Raw genomic sequence first — 17118 nt, forward strand, 5'->3', positions numbered from 1 at the left:
AAATAGCAACCATAAATACTTTCCCGCCTGCACTAGAGATGCTCACGTGAATATACATAGTATGTAAAAAATGCGATTTGGAATCATATATGGCGATCAGCATCCTTAATTAAAAGTTACAAGAACAAACAAAATAAAAGAGGAAAAGAAACCAAGAAGGTTTCGATATGAACAACAGAACACGATAACAAGTGACAGTGCTGCCACCTCCTAACTAATTTGTCAGGATTAAAATTCCAATTATCACCGTATAAAACATATTCATACATCCATTCTGAGATAGGAGAGGGTAATTAAAAGCTAAGGGTTAGTGGATATTTTAAAGCTCCAGTAATGATCCATGGTGATTTTACAGGGGCAATATTAAATCATTTTCAGGAATTTGTGCTTTAATCTCTCTAACACATGCACGAACATACACAAGAGAATGCCTCCCCCTAGTACAGTGGTAAGTCTACGGATTTACAACCCTAAAATCAGCGGTACAATTCCACTCGGTGAGCTCAGTAGATAGCCCGATGTGGCTTTGCTATAAGAAAACAAACACTCACTCACAAGAGAATGCATTTTTTACGACACCACTTACGTCGGGAAACGTAAATAACATAGAAAAATCAAGCATACACATTAAGAGTTACTATACTTTGTATTTGTGTTTTAGTTTATGATGGTCCTGCAATACAGTATTAATTTTCAAACTTATTTTAATTACCTTGTTTTGTATTACCCAACATTCCTTGCGAGGTTGTGATTACAGGCAACTAAACTTGCCTGGGATCTGAATTTAGAATAAACGAAGACCTTTAAGCTTTCCTGGATTTCTTTTCATGGATAATTTTATTAAATCATAACAAGCTCATCAACTAGCTATGTTCTGTGCTCATTTATTACTGTTGGGGAACACAATATTTGATTTAAATCGCCTATTAAACTGTGTGTTTTATTTCTTTCCATACATTTAAATGCTTTCGGAGATGGTTTCTGATTTGCAATATGCTCATATCACCAACGTCTTATTTAGTGTATAATAGAACATTTTTATTGGTTTGTTTGTTTTGGAATTTCGCACAAAGCTACTCGAGGGCTATCTGTGCTAGCCGTCCCTAATTTAGCAGTGTAAGACTAGAGGGAAGGCAGCTAGTCATCACCACCCACCGCCAACTCTTGGGCTACTCTTTACCAACGAAAGTGGGATTGACCGTCACATTATAACGCCCCCACGGCTGGGAGGGCGAGCATGTTTGACGCGACTCGGGCGCGAACCCGCGACCCTCAGATTACGAAGCGCACGCCTTAACGCGCTAGGCCATGCCAGGCCAATTTTTATTGGTATAATGTCAAGCAGTCTTTAGCACAAGAAGTCTAATCTAGCATATCCATAATGTGGTGAGTCCAGAATACGATTCAGGTGTAAGTAGTTGTTGAGAGGAATAAATATGTTTAATATTCGATTTGAAATGATACACCTCACTAGATGGTTAGACAATCAACCAAACACATAGGTAGACACTTGCAAAATATAACATGTTTATTACTTTATTGAAACCTACTTGAGAATTAAGGCATCTTTTCTTTTTCATTTTATTTCAAAAATAATTCTATTGGGATGAAGCCAACTCTTACGACTATTTTCTAGAGAGGAAGGACTTCCCGCAGTTATAGTCATATTATCTTCATCATTCGAGCTCACTTCGGCCGATTCAGCATCACTGTTTGTAACCAGAAAGGAAAGTTAAATTTTAGTGTTAACAGTGGAGCTGAGAGTTCTTATAATGTTCTCTGTGAAAGGTAAGTCGATCTCGTGATTCCGTGTTGATTAAGCCGTTTCAATAAATTGGTAGTTGGCGACTTCTTGTGTGATTATTTTTAGATCCTTGTGAACGATAACAAAACATTTGTTTTGGATCCAAAGTAAGACATCCTAATACGGTTCTTTTTTTACATAATATCATCCCATCCGTGATACACATTAATATTATTTTCAATAACAGTTGCGATATGACATTAAAACAAATTGAAGTAAATTGTTTTAGTCATACTCATTTCATTTTTGTCACTAACTAAATAATGATAATTAACATTTTAAATGCAGTTTTACTTCTTCTTACTTGCTTGTGGTGGCGTTCTGTGAATAATTTAAAAAACTCGTAATGTGTGTGTTTGTGTTTTTCTTATAGCAAAGCCACATCGGGCTATCTGCTCAGCCCACCGAGGGGAATCGAACCCCTGATTTTAGCTTTGTAAATCCGGAAACATACCGCTGTACTAGCGGGGGGAAACTCGTAATGTAAACGTAAAAAAAAGTAGTCAAGGAACATGTACTAACAAACAAAATGAAAGGCCAGGCATGGCCAGGTGGTTAAGGCACTCGACTCGTAATCCGAGGATCCTGGGTTCGAATCCCCGTCGCACCAAACATCTTCGCCTTTTCAGCCGTGGGAAGTTTTAATGTGACGGTTAATCCTACTATTCGTTGTTAAAGAGTGGCCCAAGAGTCGGTGGTAGGTGGTGATGACTAGCTGCTTTCGCTCTAGTCTTACACTGCTAAATTAGGGATGGCTAGTGCAGACAGCACTCATGTAGCTTTGCGCGAAATTCAAAACAAACAAAGTGAAAAAAGTACTGACCCTCCAGGGTACGAACACATCATACCCAAACACCGAGAGAGAGAGAGAGAACTAGCCAACTGTAAACAATTCTGAAAATATTCATGGTTAGGCAATGTCCAAGAAGTGCACGCAAATGATAAAATAGTTACAGTTAGTAATTCCACCTGGTGGAAAAGGTTAGATTAGTGTAATTTTACCAAAACTCTTTAACTCTTAAAACTGTTCACTTAAGCCTTAAGGGCTATTTTCATTTCTGTATCTTTACACATATAGAGAAAGCAGTCAGCAACCAATTCTAATCTAGATCCAATATAACAAAACACAACATAAACGTTGGACATGCACTATTTTATTCAAATACCTAGATGTCTTTTGTCAAACAGTTTATCAAAAATCTCAGAGGATCAAAGAATAACATCATTCTAAAATAAGTTATAGTTATCAGTTCAACATTATAATTTACTCGAGATATTTAAGAATCATGAAATGTTGCGCACGAGTTTTATTCCTGTGCAAAAGCTTCTTTCTTAGTCAAATCAATGTGCGTGAATGACGTACACGTGTCAATCCGTGTATTTAGTAGTGATGTTTTTTAATTATTTCACGACAAGGAAACTGTAATTCTAACTAAAATGTTTGTTTCTTACATTCTCTTGGAATGCACAGCAGGAAACATCATGAATCTGTGTTGTAACATTTTTATCCTCCACATCCTTGGTTTATAGTTTGTCGAATCAGAGAGTATTAAATCTTCTTTCACGTCTTTAACCATGTGGGAAGTTGAAACGTCTGGTTCTTAAAACATGAGAATGTAATGCTATTCTAGTTATACGGTAGGAATCAGATAACCAACACCCTATTATTCTGTTACAATCCCAATGACTTTCAAGTAAATTTTCTCGTTCAGACAGTATGAACAAGTTAAAATACTATAATTTACAGGAAAAAGAAAGAAAGTCAACCAGAAAGGCTTTCTGTTGCACTGAGCACTTGGTGTTCTCATTTACGTATGAAAATATCGTGACAAAACAGTCATACTTTTCCCATATCTATAAGTTTCCGTATTTTAACATTGTTTTTGCATTACCAGATTTCTCTTTAAATACTTGTAACACTTCTGATGCTCATAAGCTTCTAAGAAATATCTCTACCATTCACTTTATTTCGAGAAGAGTTTATTCACTCTTTGCTTCTTTTGATATTTGTAAATCTGAATCATACCTTATTTCAGCACGCGACCTAAATGGTCAGGTTACACACTGCTATGTTTTAGGAATGGTCATTACTAATTTCGAGTCGCTGACCAAACGAAGAATAACAACTACTCGGTAATTTTTTACTGTCTATGTCACTTCTACTGTTAATCAACAATCAGAAACTGCTGCATATCGAGCGTCTTTTTCCGATTCGAAACTTTGAAATAATAGCCCACAGCTCAACACGCTATCCACTAAGTAACTCTCAGCCGTTTTCACTTTTTGATTGTTGTTGCATTGTTATTACATTCCGTAAAGTTTACTAATATAGATTGACTAAGGAGTCGTTTTTCGATACTAACAAAACTTACATCTTTTAAGTAAAATATAAATTTCTCCAAGCCCGTTCCATTGTCTGTGGTTTCGTCAGATAGTAGATAGGGACAGTGGGAATCTCGTTAATCCATTATGCACGTCACTAATTAGATGATGAGGCATTTGGCTACCTTAAGAGAGTCATAGTATTAGTATTCTCCTATGGGCTGTCTTGCAAATAGTAAATATAATTCTTTACTTGCTTTTGTATTGTAATAACGTTATAGTCTCAAAGACATACGATTAACTCAATATGAGACGACCACTAGCATCCGCTTTTACTTTTGAACTCTGTTTTAAATCTTATGCACCAGACAGGCTCCAAAAGTTAATTATGTTTATAGTTTATTCGTCGTCAGGTATTTCACAATGATGCAGAATAAACAGTTATTTTTAAAATCCTTGCTAAAGGTTAGTCAAAGGAAAAACTGAGTTACTTCTTGCTCTGTGTGTCTCTATCTTTATAACTGTATAGTTCCTTTAATACCAGTAAAAACAAATCATTTATTACGTGCGTGAATAATGGTCATAGGCAAAATCAAGATGAGCTACTACTATAAGTAATATAGATAGGCTATGTGTTATAATTATCACATCTGCTGTTAGTTTAAACTAACTTCTGCTAATCGAATATGATGGTTATCACATCTTCGAGTCGATTTTCGTTGTGCAAAATTAATGAATATTGTAGAAACATTGTTTTGGAAATTGATATTTATGGGTTGTATACAATGAGCAGCAACTGTCGCGTGCATTATAGGTGTTAATATCTACAATAGTAAAATTTCGGATATATTTTAAGCATTAGTAAAAATTGATTCAAACCGCTTCCAGACAGTTACCATAAATTTTAAACAATCTCTTTACATTTTGTGGTTATTTTAGAAACCTAGAAATTCACTCATTTAGGCTATTAACACGATATTTCTTCAGTCGCACATATCTCTTTTCTGTGATACGTTGATGTGACTGGTGGAACTATATGGAAAAACATCTATACTTTTTCATACCTATATATCTTGGACTTTGTATCTACACCATTCTTGTTCCAGTCTCAGGAAATAAGGTTGTTGAAGACACTTGTTATTTTTTAGAATTTGGTTGTGTTTCCTTCAGTTACTTAATAAGGTATAGATTCTTAAGTCACAATATATATATAGTTTTAGTCGTTGTAAAGAGTTTTTTTATGTGTCACAATAAGTCAAACAGCAGAAAGCATTACATGTATGTAAAATTTGACATTTGTCTCTTAATTTCATGCAAGACCGAAACTTCAGTACTGTTTGGTTTGGTTTGTTTTGAATTTCGCGCAAAGCTGCACGAGGGCCGTCTGCGCTAGCCGTCCCTAATTTAGCAATGTAAGACTAGAGGGAAGGCAGCTAGTCATCACCACCCACCGCCAACTCTTGGGCTACTCTTTTGCCAACAAATAGTGGGATTGACCGTAACATTATAATGCCTTCACGGCTGGGAGGGCGAGCATGTTTGGTGCGACCGGGATTCGAACCCCCGACCCTCAGATTACGAGTCGAACGCCTTAACACGCTTGGCCATGCCGTGGCTTCAATACTTGAAAATATTCCTCACTCAGTACACTATCCATAGAAAACTACGAATCTACTATTTTACGTTTAACTTATCTTTTAGGATTTCTCTAAGTAAGAATGCTACAATGATTAACCTTTTAAAGCTAACAAAGATCCTGGTCCTACGATGAAACTGTACCACACACCATTACGCCACCTCCAGAAGCTTGCACTCTCAGAACACTAAAAGCAACGTAACATCCACTCAAGTGCTTTTTATCTATATTTTTAATTATTTAACTGCAGAAAGGGACATAACAGACTACATCGCACGACACCTGGTGTTCACTGAAAGCGTTATGCACTGGAAACTCCACTCAAGCCATATTTTATTATTTGCTTCTGAAATAAGTAGTTTATATCTGTTTGTTTGATACCATATAAGAGTTTTTCTATTATCCGTAATTATTGTCAGCTTAATGTTGATCAGTGTTGAGTAGCTCGGTCAAGCAACACAAAGTCTGATGTTTGCTGCTCATTGCAAGCCTTTTTAGTTGTTTCATTTTTCGTTAAGTCGACAACAGTTACGGCTAATGTTATCTTACCAACAGGTTTATCTCCTTTTGTTTATGACACTCTCCATAGCTTGGCATCTGTTAACATGACCTTTGAATGTGGGATAGATTCTTGTTCCTTCCCATAGTCTTGTAAGACTAATCATATTTTTTACACATTTCTGTATTTATAACTAGCCTATTTTGGATGTACAAAATAAATGTAATGTTTTAATAATGTCTTTCTTAGAGGATACTTAACAATGTGTCCAAATGAGATGTTATTAAACTTTTGCATTAAAGTTAATTATTGATGTACCAGCAAAATTATATGAAACATTTTTTTATTCGTATTTATTTCAGATGTCGCCTTGCTTCAAGTTGCAAGATAAACATCACAAGCGCCATCTTTGTCGACCTTGTCCAGAGAATTTCAAGAATTTAGAAGTGCAGTATAAATGTATTTCAGATACGCTTTCTAATTACTTTGTAAGATTATGTAGAAATATAATAAGAGAATGAATAAATCATGGCCTAACATACAGCATATTTTTTTATATAATATTTTAATCAGTATGATGCAAAGTATAGTTTAAGAATGCTTTCCTAAAAATTTCGTGTTTCTTAAGTTTGTAATGCAATCACACAATTTCAAAGATTTATTAATGCAACTAAGCATTAGATCAATCCACCAATAAAGACTGTAAGGAAGTCAGAGCTTAAGCGGGTTAACTTGTGATTATGATAAAAGCTGGCCCGGCATGGCCAAGCGTGTTAAGGCGTGCGGCTCGTAATCCGAGGGTCGCGGGTTTGCATCCCCGTCACGCTAAACATGCTCGCCCTTTCAGACGTGGGGGCGTTATAATGTTACGGTCAATCCCAATATTCGTTGGTAAAAGAGTAGCCCAAGAGTTGGCGGTGGGTGGTGATGACTAGCTGCTTTCCCTCTAGTTTTACAATGCTATTAGGGACGGCTAGCACAGATAGCCCTCGAGTAGCTTTGTGCGAAATTCAAAAAACAAACAAATAAAAACAATGATAAAAGCTGTTTGAAAATACATTATACATACATTTTTATTTGTCACGTTACGTATTATAATTTATCTTGGACGAGTCTCCAATTTATTATGTTACGTATGTTAATGTATTACGATTTCAAATAGCTGGAAATTTTAGTTATAATTTAGAAGTTAATTGAATGTCAATATATGATATTTGCCAACAAGGTTGATGCACACAATTTTCTTTCTTAACACAAATATATTTTAACATATAAACAACAATACAATTTATGATAACTGTTATTACACATAACGTTTCATTTACAAGAGTTTTACAGATTTACAGACAATACTGAGTCTTCTATCTGGTAGAACTGGATCTTTTATCAACAGTTCATGGAGAGCGAATTCATTGTATGCTAATGTTGTTGTTGTTTATGAATTAAGCACAAAGGTACACAATGGGCTATCTGTGCTCTGCTCACCAGGGGTATGGAAACCCGGTTTTTAGCGTTCTAATTCCTCAGACATACCGCTGTGCCACTGGGGGACTTCTACGTTGATATACAAGTACACTCTCCTTGACGGAAAGGCTAGGTAGCTCTATTATTGGTTGGCCTCACGCGGTTTAAATCTTACTTTTCATAGAGGAAGATACCTAATGTTCTCGTAGAAATACTGACATCCGAAATTCATTCATTAAAGTTAAACGGTTTGTAATGTTCAAAATCTATAAACGTTACTAGACAGATACCTGTAGTTTTACGATTAATAAATGTTTATGACAGTTGTAGCCTCAGCAGTTTATAGTATACTGACTGTAGCAAACGAACAATATTATATATTTAAATGATCAAAGTCTTTAGACACATTTCTATGTTATTCGGCGAGTATGTAAATCACTACCAGAAATAAATGACCTTATAACACCAAAATATTGTTTTTATTTAATTAAACACTCACAGTTTTGCTTGACAGCTTCTGCAAGAGCGTCCGCTGAAACACAGACCACAAGTGACAGGACAAAGTTTCATTTTGGTGTTATGAGGTCGTTTATTTCTAGCATTAACATGTCTTCTACACATCAACATGCAGAAATTAAGTAATGAGTAGTTAACTGAACAGATAATTCTGAACTTTTGTGATATCAATATATATACTCTTCAAAAAAAACAAACGCAAAAGGGATATTTTTGTTATTTTAAAGAGAAATATATGTAATAACGTTACAAGCTCAGAGTATGTGATGTTACACGTGTTAAGGCACTGATTGTCAGGCGAAAATGACAATAAAAGTTGTGCACTTTGAAAACGGAGGAAAACATCGGATTTTTCGCCAAAAGGCATGCGTGTCCAATATATTTGTTTGAGAGATCTGCATGTTCTGCAAGTGCAACATGTGCAAAATCCCTATAAAAGTGACGGGTTCTCGGTTTCCGTAGCTCAGTGTTAAGCCACCGACACGCAATACAGTTACGCCAAGACTGACTGAAGCACAACGCCATTGGTCGCTTGGAAGCAGGCGAATCTCGATCAGATGTTGACAGAGCTGTGAATTTCCACCCAAGCACCATCACAAGACTATGGAATCGTCACCAACAACATGGATCAACTCGTGACCGTCCACGATCTGGCAGACCTCGTGTGACCACGCCCGCACAAGATCGCAACATCCGGTTACGTCACCTTCGGGATAGGACCACCACTGCGACGTCTACTGCCTCAACCATACCAGGGGTGCGTAGGATTTCCGATCAGACCGTACGCAACCGTCTACGAGATTCTTAGGCCCCATGTGCAACCCATCATGGTGAACGTCAACGACGTTTTTCAACATGACAACGCCCGTCCTCACACAGCCCGACTCACCACTGTCTTCTTGAGACACCGCAACATCAATGTTCTTCCCTGGCCCTCCAGATCACCAGATTTAAACCCCATCGAACATCTTTGGGACGAGTTGGACCGACGTCTGCGACGGCGACAACCTCAACCGCAGACTCTACCTCAGCTTGCAGCAGCTTTGCAGGTTGAGTGGACAGCCATTCCACAGGATGTGATTCGTCATCTCATCGCTTCCATGGGCAGGAGATGCCAAGCAGTTATTGATGCTCACGGGGGGCATACTCGTTATTGACGTTGAGTGACGTTAAACTTCACCTAGTGAGCGTGGACTTCGCCTTTGCAGACTCTGGATGTTCAGCAGTGAATGTGCAAAGTTTCACACATGTCATACAGAACTACCAGGAATAAGCTTGTTAACAATTTGTCTCATATTTTGCCTTTTGCGTTTCTTTTTTTGAAGAGTATATATATAGAAACTAATACTGATAAAGTTAAGTAAACAAAATCAAAAGGAAAGACTGCGTCAAAAACAGCAAATCCAAACTTCTGACCAATTATATTAGTTTGTTATAATCCAAAAACAAGCCGAAAGAAAAATAAGTTAAAAAATAATAAACAAAAAACACTGCACTAATTAAAAAGATTTTTATTGTTATTTTTATTTTTCAATTACTTATGTTTTCTTTACTTTGGAGAGCAGTCACCTTCTCACAACTGTCTGCAGGTAGGAGGAGGGGTGATATAGATGTGGGTCCTACTTCCGCGGTAACATCCAAAACTTAGATTACATTTTATATCTCGCATTATAGCTTGTACCCTAGGATCTTTTAATTAATGCGGGAATGTTTTTATTGTTTTCCATTTATTTTCGTTTCGGCTTGTTTTTAAGTTATAACAAACTAATATATATATATATATATATTTGTTTTAAAAGAGTGTTTAAAAGTAACTGGTGTAAAACCAATCACATAAAATAATTAATTAATATTGACATTTTTCAATATTTACTGGGTACGCAAGATGGCTCTGTGGTACAAAACCCTTACAATAGACATCCAGGCTTGATATTAGTGCCTGTCCTTCTTTATGAATAGATAATCTTGACCACAGAGTTAGTACATAAACCATAATACGTCTCACATTGATCATAGAAGCGATAAAACAGCAAGATATGGTAAAAACCAATAATTAAAAGGTCTCACATCCGTAAGAACCCGAATTACAGATTTCTCATCCGAATTATCATCATTTATCCATTTAGAAGAGTTTTATTATTATTTAAAAAACTGAATGTTGGATTCGTACATAGATTTGATAATACAGTTTAAATTATTATTATTATACATATATAATAATTATTATACAGTTTACGTAATAGTTATTATATATATATATATATATATCTTCTCTTATTATGTGTCGCATCCTTTGGTATGGACTTTCCAATAGATTGAAGCTTGCAGACTTAGGTTAAGCCTAATATTACGTTACAACAATTGGGTAAAAAGTATTATCAATTCTAAATACTGTCGTATATTAGCTAAAACATCTGCTTGTTTTAAACTGACAAAACTCATTTTAGAACAAAGTGCCCTAAAAGTAACTTCATTTTCGAATGTTTTCTTTTTTCTTTCTTGTTAAGTGTAACTTTACTGACTGATGACAGTGTCGAAACTCAAACAGGAAGGTTAAAGAAATGTAGTGAAAGGTTTTAATAATCCGGACAGAGTTAGTAGGCTTCGTAAAAATTACCGTGATGGACTTCTCACGAAAAAGCGTTTTCGGAGCAGTATTGTGTGTAGGTCATAACCAGTATGTAGAATTGATTTTCAGACGAAAGTAAATTTACTGATTTGATTTTATATACATAAGCAACGTTTACTTGTATTTATTTTACAGTTTTAGTTAAAGCCATTTTCTACGAGTAAATTTTGCCAAGACGATAAACTGATGTCTTCTCTATTGTTTCAGATCGAAGCTGAAGAATCCATGCACGGAATATCAGGGAATTTGTCCGATTCAATCCGAACAAAACCGATGTGTGGTTGAGACGTACGACAATAGACGACTGTAGTGAAGAAACGTGTAGACAAATTGAAGAATAAGGTTCTAAAAACAAAAGATGAGAGCCATCGTTACAAGACTGTGCAAGGCGTATTTCAGGTACTTTAAAAAAAAAAAAAAAGTTTCTAAATGATCAGCGGAAATGAAACATTTTCATGTTTAGTTTTCACCAAACTATAACCATTTTCTAGGTTTTGAAAGTAAATATGAACGTTGATTACTTAGTTAGTTTGCTATATTTAGAATCAAACAGTTAACAAATGAAGCTATATTCAGTTCGTAATAACATCCTAAAGATTTGCTTCAATACCATATTTATCACTATGGCCAATAAAACTAGAATACTCAGTTATATAAAACAATATGGTCTGTTATTGTAATGAAAATGTGAAAGATTCTAATTGATTTCAACAGTTCTTCAACATTTAGCAACTTAATTTTTTGAATGTATTGTTAAGCCTTTTTATTTTATAATTTTAGAATATATTAGACGCTATCAGCATCTTAACTGCAGACGTACGACGCGACTCCTGGTTGGGTTTACCAGAACCAATAAAGCGCATAACGGCATCTTCGCTTATGGAATCTTTAGAATCACATAGACCTTAACAAATTCCACTCAGGTCCGGCATGGCCTGGTGGTTAAGGCGCTTGACTCATAATCTGAGAGTCTTGGGTTCGAATTCTCGTCACATCAAACACGCTCGCCCTTTCAGCCGTAAGGGCGTTATATGTGACGGTCAATCCCACTATTCATTGGTAAAGGAATAGGCCAAGAGTTGGCAATGGGTAGTGATGACTAGCTGTCTTCCATCTAGTCTTACACTGCTAAATTACGGACGGCTAGCGCTGATAACCCTATTGTAGCTTGCGCAAAATTCAAAAACAAACAAATTCCACTCCATTCGTCGACCAACTACCATGGTTAAGAACAACGTTTGTACGTAGAGGCAAAATATTTTAACGTTATATGGTACGAATAACACACCTGATATCTTCTATAAATGTACAATCCTGACATAGGAAAGCATAAGCTACAAATAATTTAGAGAAAGTGAGCAGATGTCCATTGAAACATAGATCATATAAATATATGTACTGTGTATGTATATGCGAAACACACAGAAAGAATAAATGTGCTCAAAATGCCACGTACTTAATCATGAAAGTGTTTAGTTTATTATCTATTGATTTGTCCTCGTAAAAAATCGATTTTTTAACTTAACTGCTACGTATATTGTCAACACGTAAAAAGAGAAACTTGAAAATCACGCAATATAACCATTAGTGATCCATGACAAAACATACAAAATGAAGAATAAGTGTAATGGACAAACAGTCTATTTTATATATATTTTTATAAATATTTACACCATTTAAAAAACGTGTATCATTTATTCTTTGTTTAATATATTTGTTAAAAATAAGGAATTGTAGGATTTTTACAATTTATTTAGAAAAATATATCGAAATAAAAATTGCTTTGTTAAATAGATTGTAAGCAAAACAATAATTATTCGATTATGATATAGCAACAGATTTAAAAGTTGTTTTGTTAAACAGAATTGAAACAAAACAACAATTCTTACAAGTTTTTTTTTATCTGTTGCACCTATTAAAACCTTTATGTCCCACTCGACGATGCCAGATAAACCTTGTGAATAAAAATTTAAAAAGGTTTTAATGAACCTCTATATGAACTTATGTAAATTCTAAAAACATAGTTGTTTCTAATATTTAATTAAAAACGACAATTGTTCGTTTGTGACTTATCAACGAGTTCAAAAGTTTCTTTGTTAAAGCGAATGCAAACAAAATAATAATTATTCGATTAAGATTTAGCAACAGAACTTAAACAAAAAGACAATTTATCGATTATGATGTAGCAACGAATTTCAAGCTTCTTGATTTTTTTGCCACCAAACTTGATAATCTTACTTATAGCAGTGTAGTGACAAGTTTGTATCACATCGATATTTTACAGTTGTCTCGGTTCACCAGGTTTACACTTGATCGATGTCAAAGGTTCGATTTCCAGGCCTGGACGACAAAAATGATCCTTTTTGGACTCAACAGAAAGATATAATAGAGCTTCCGCTGACAGCTTTGCTTGATGGATCTAAAAACGGTTTGTAATTAAATATTTCTGTGTTTGAAAGTGCAAAGTGACAAAAGAAAAAAAAATGGGTAAAATATACGACTGTTGTGTAAACTGTATATCCTACATCTTTGTGATTTGATACAGGTTTGTAAGAACATATGAAGGACACATTTATAAACACACAAAGAGAAAAACGGTTAATAAAAGCAATCATCCTAATCGATTGGTGAATGAACGAGTCCTGACATCAAAGTCACACTTATAACAGAAATTCTTAAGGACGTAACGTAATAAGCAAATGCTGTTTAAAGATGTTATTTCAGCTCCACCTATGGTCTTTTTTTTTTCGGGAATAATTTCCACTTACGTTTTTATACACGTGTGTCAACTGTCAAAGGTAATGGTTCTCCCACTACATATGCGTTTATATTCAAATTTAAGTTTGTACCTTTAGAAATAATAATTATTCACAAGTATTTATGTGAAACTGATAACTTATTTTTTATGATGTTTAGTCAACTTATATGTTTACTATATATTCTTTATGTGTTGTGGTAATCCAATCAACTGAGAAAAATCTTTAAACAGTTCATGTTTATAAGAGAACTGAGTATTATTTTTCAACCTGTCATGACCCTTCATAACCAGGTGGTTTGGGCGTTCGAATCACGATCTGAGGATCGCGGGTTAGAAATCTCGTCACACCAATTAAGATCTTCCTTTCATCCATGGAGGCGTTATGATGTCACAGTCTATCACACTATTCATTGGTAAAAAAGTAGCCCAAGAGATGAGGGTGAGTAATTATGACTAGTTGCCTTACCTCTAGTCTTACGTACATTGCTAAATTAAGGACGACTAATACAAATAGCCCTCGTGTAGCCCACGCGTAGCTTTGAGCGAAATTCGAACCAAACGTAAATCAAATCTCATTATTATCTTTTAGTATATAAAATATTAAACTAATGCTCAAACAAGTTACATAACATCTATTTCATCTTTTGAAACATATACAGCATTATGGACAGCTAATGCAGGTAATCCTCGTGTGGTTTTGCACGAAATTTCGAATAAATAGTCATCTTATCATATACAAATTGTTGAGTAGTTAATTTAAAAGTAATTTGTACCAGCTGGAGTATTTGTCTCCTGGACAGAAGTTATGTAAATTCATGATTTACGAAAGGGTGTTTTAGAACACAAAAGTTGTTTTCCTTACATACAATTATTAAAAAAAACGTCCTTAAAAACCGCAAAACTGCAAATTTTTATGTAGTTATCCATCGATGAAATGAACCTTCAAATCTAATATGGTAAATAGTCATCCAAAAGAGGTGAAGCCGCGGTAAAAATTCAAAACATCCATTGATAGCTCGAAACTCAAAACAAGAAATGCAAAACTAGAATTTGTATGCGTCCCTCCATGAACCTAATGAACCCCCATGGCAACTTTGTTGAAGAACCATTTACACCCTGCGAAGTAGTTACTTGGACATACAACAGACAGTATTATTGTTCTTATGGATATGCACATAATCAAGCCATCTAACACCACAACCAATATAACGTCATGATGGAACGAAATATATCAGAACTATATTTTGATATTGTTTGGCAGTTTCATGGGTTGTGTGATGTCGCAGAAAATCGATTCATAAGGGTGTGTAACATTCTCCTTTGACACAAAATATGTATACAATCAGGTGATAGAGGTACATTTAATTCGAAGGTTTATTATCTATGAAATAAAGACATTTATTGTACTTAAGGGCATTGGAAAACAAAGAAACTTCAATGAACTTGAGAAACCAGTATTATCCAGTAACGGTGAAGAATATGTGGCATCTTGTGAAAATCTACGAACACAAAGATCAGTGATAAAAGCCGTCTACATGCCCTAGGCAAAAGTACCCAACATAATCAAGAAAGCTCTTGGTTACGGATACACATAGCTTTCATGATACAATTGCTTAATTGTTACGTAACTCACGCAACTGGAAAATAAAACGATTATTCGTGCTATACCATACGAATACATGCCGGTCAGGTCTCCGGATGCATCTCGTGTGGATTTATGTCTGATCAGACTATTGAAAAGTTTGAGAAAAACCATCTTCCTCCTATACTAAGTGGACCATGAAAGGCCTGCAGGAAAGAATACTGTTATACATGACAATCCTTACAACGGAGCTTTTTGCATGGAAATTACACTGCAGAGTTAGTGTCAAAATGCACAGTCACTGATACGTGACCGGACTTGATGCCATGTACTTCAGTGACGTACTGTGGAGCTAGAATTGTTTTAATATAACATACCTTACATTTGAGCTTTAATTTTAGAGTATCTTTATCTTATTAAATTTCTAGCCAAAGACGCAAGCCAACGTGATAAACGTGAGTCAGAAATTTGGCATGTTAATTTACTTTCAAAAATCAAAGTTTTTATCGTTTCCATGTCAACGGTATTATTGCGATCGTATAATCCATGTTATAACTAATACGATTTCTTAAGAGAATTACCTATAAATTTCATTATTTTCGTCTATAATTCTTTTATTTTATTTTTAGTACAAATCTTTTTTGGTATAGCTTCAGTTTATCTCTTTGAGTATTATTTGTAACATAATTATATTTTTTATTCTGTCTCAGTCTATGGTATGTGGATTATTCGTAGGGTTTTTGTTGCCTGCAATAAGCGGTAAGACTTGCTCACAATAAAAAAACAACAATGAGTAGTAGAGGACGTGGATTAACCCAAATCCCTAATGATCAACTTTCGTGTGCTATCGGCATCAATGAATCAATACGGAACCCAAAACCTAAACCTACCAGTGAAATTGACTTTTAGACATATCCAGACGAGTTCAGTCATTACAAGTTGATTAACGCAAAACTCATTAATTCGAGACTTGAAGGCACAGTTAACTGGTCGATAAATTGTCTATTTGCAATAACAAAGGTAAGTTTGCGTGAATTATGATAATTGTCGTTGTTCATGTGTTATTGATCGTATAAGAGAAGTAACTAAACTTGTGATTACCTACGTGTTAATGGTTCCTTAAAACCAATAGTAATTTTCTAAACAAACATTTGAAAGTTGTATGCCTTATTGCCTAAGTGAGTAAGTGTGAAGTTTAGCAGACAGCTTAAAAATAGTATAATTAACGTTCGATAAACAGGAATATAAATCATTGTAAAAAATGCCGCCAGGAAACACGTTGATTCAAGCGTACATACAAATATGTACCTGAATGTTGTATATATCGCGAAGTGGGTTATTAAATGTTTATTCAAAGTTGATATTTAATGTGTTGTTCGTATATTTACACGGGTATGTCTGCCCATACTCGAAATGTAAATATATCTCATTTTACAATACGTATGCGCCAAATGTGAAAAGTACGTCAAGTAGGGAATTATATATAATTTTGTTTGTTTGAAATTAAGCATAGCTTCACAATGGGTTAAAGGTGTTCTGTCCACCACGGTTACCTAAAGCCGGTTTCTAGCGTCGTAAATCTGCAGGCATTCCGCTGTGCCACTGGGGTACAGTATATTTCACTGTTTTAAAGTAGCGTTTTTGTTTTAACTTCTAGCAGTACTCAACTAAATTTAAAATTATTACACATTCATAAACTTGGAACAAATTAGATAATATTGTAGCTAATAGGATAAAACAAAAGTTTTCTAGAATTAAAAAAGAAGACAAAATGTATCTATTTAAAACTCATTTTGGTCTACGAAGTACAACGAAAATTTGTGTAACTTAAATCAATGAAATTAGTCTTGAAATATTAACGCATCATTTAAGTCATTGTTATGGTGTGTGCGATATTTACAAGCCAAT

The 17118-nt window shown here is 34.9% G+C and overlaps 1 long non-coding RNA gene across 1 annotated transcript; it reads left to right on the forward strand.

Annotated features, from left to right (window-relative positions):
* Positions 1 to 1523: 1523 nt before the first annotated feature.
* Positions 1524 to 16224, forward strand: LOC143224272 (uncharacterized). The gene is made up of 5 exons (XR_013013305.1): positions 1524 to 1788; positions 6624 to 6720; positions 11078 to 11269; positions 13155 to 13298; positions 15946 to 16224. It is a non-coding gene; the product is annotated as an uncharacterized LOC143224272 (long non-coding RNA).
* The last annotated feature ends 894 nt before the right edge of the window (positions 16225 to 17118 follow it).

The sequence above is a fragment of the Tachypleus tridentatus genome, chromosome 8 (genome assembly GCF_004210375.1).
Source record: "Tachypleus tridentatus isolate NWPU-2018 chromosome 8, ASM421037v1, whole genome shotgun sequence".
NCBI lineage: Eukaryota > Metazoa > Arthropoda > Merostomata > Xiphosura > Limulidae > Tachypleus > Tachypleus tridentatus.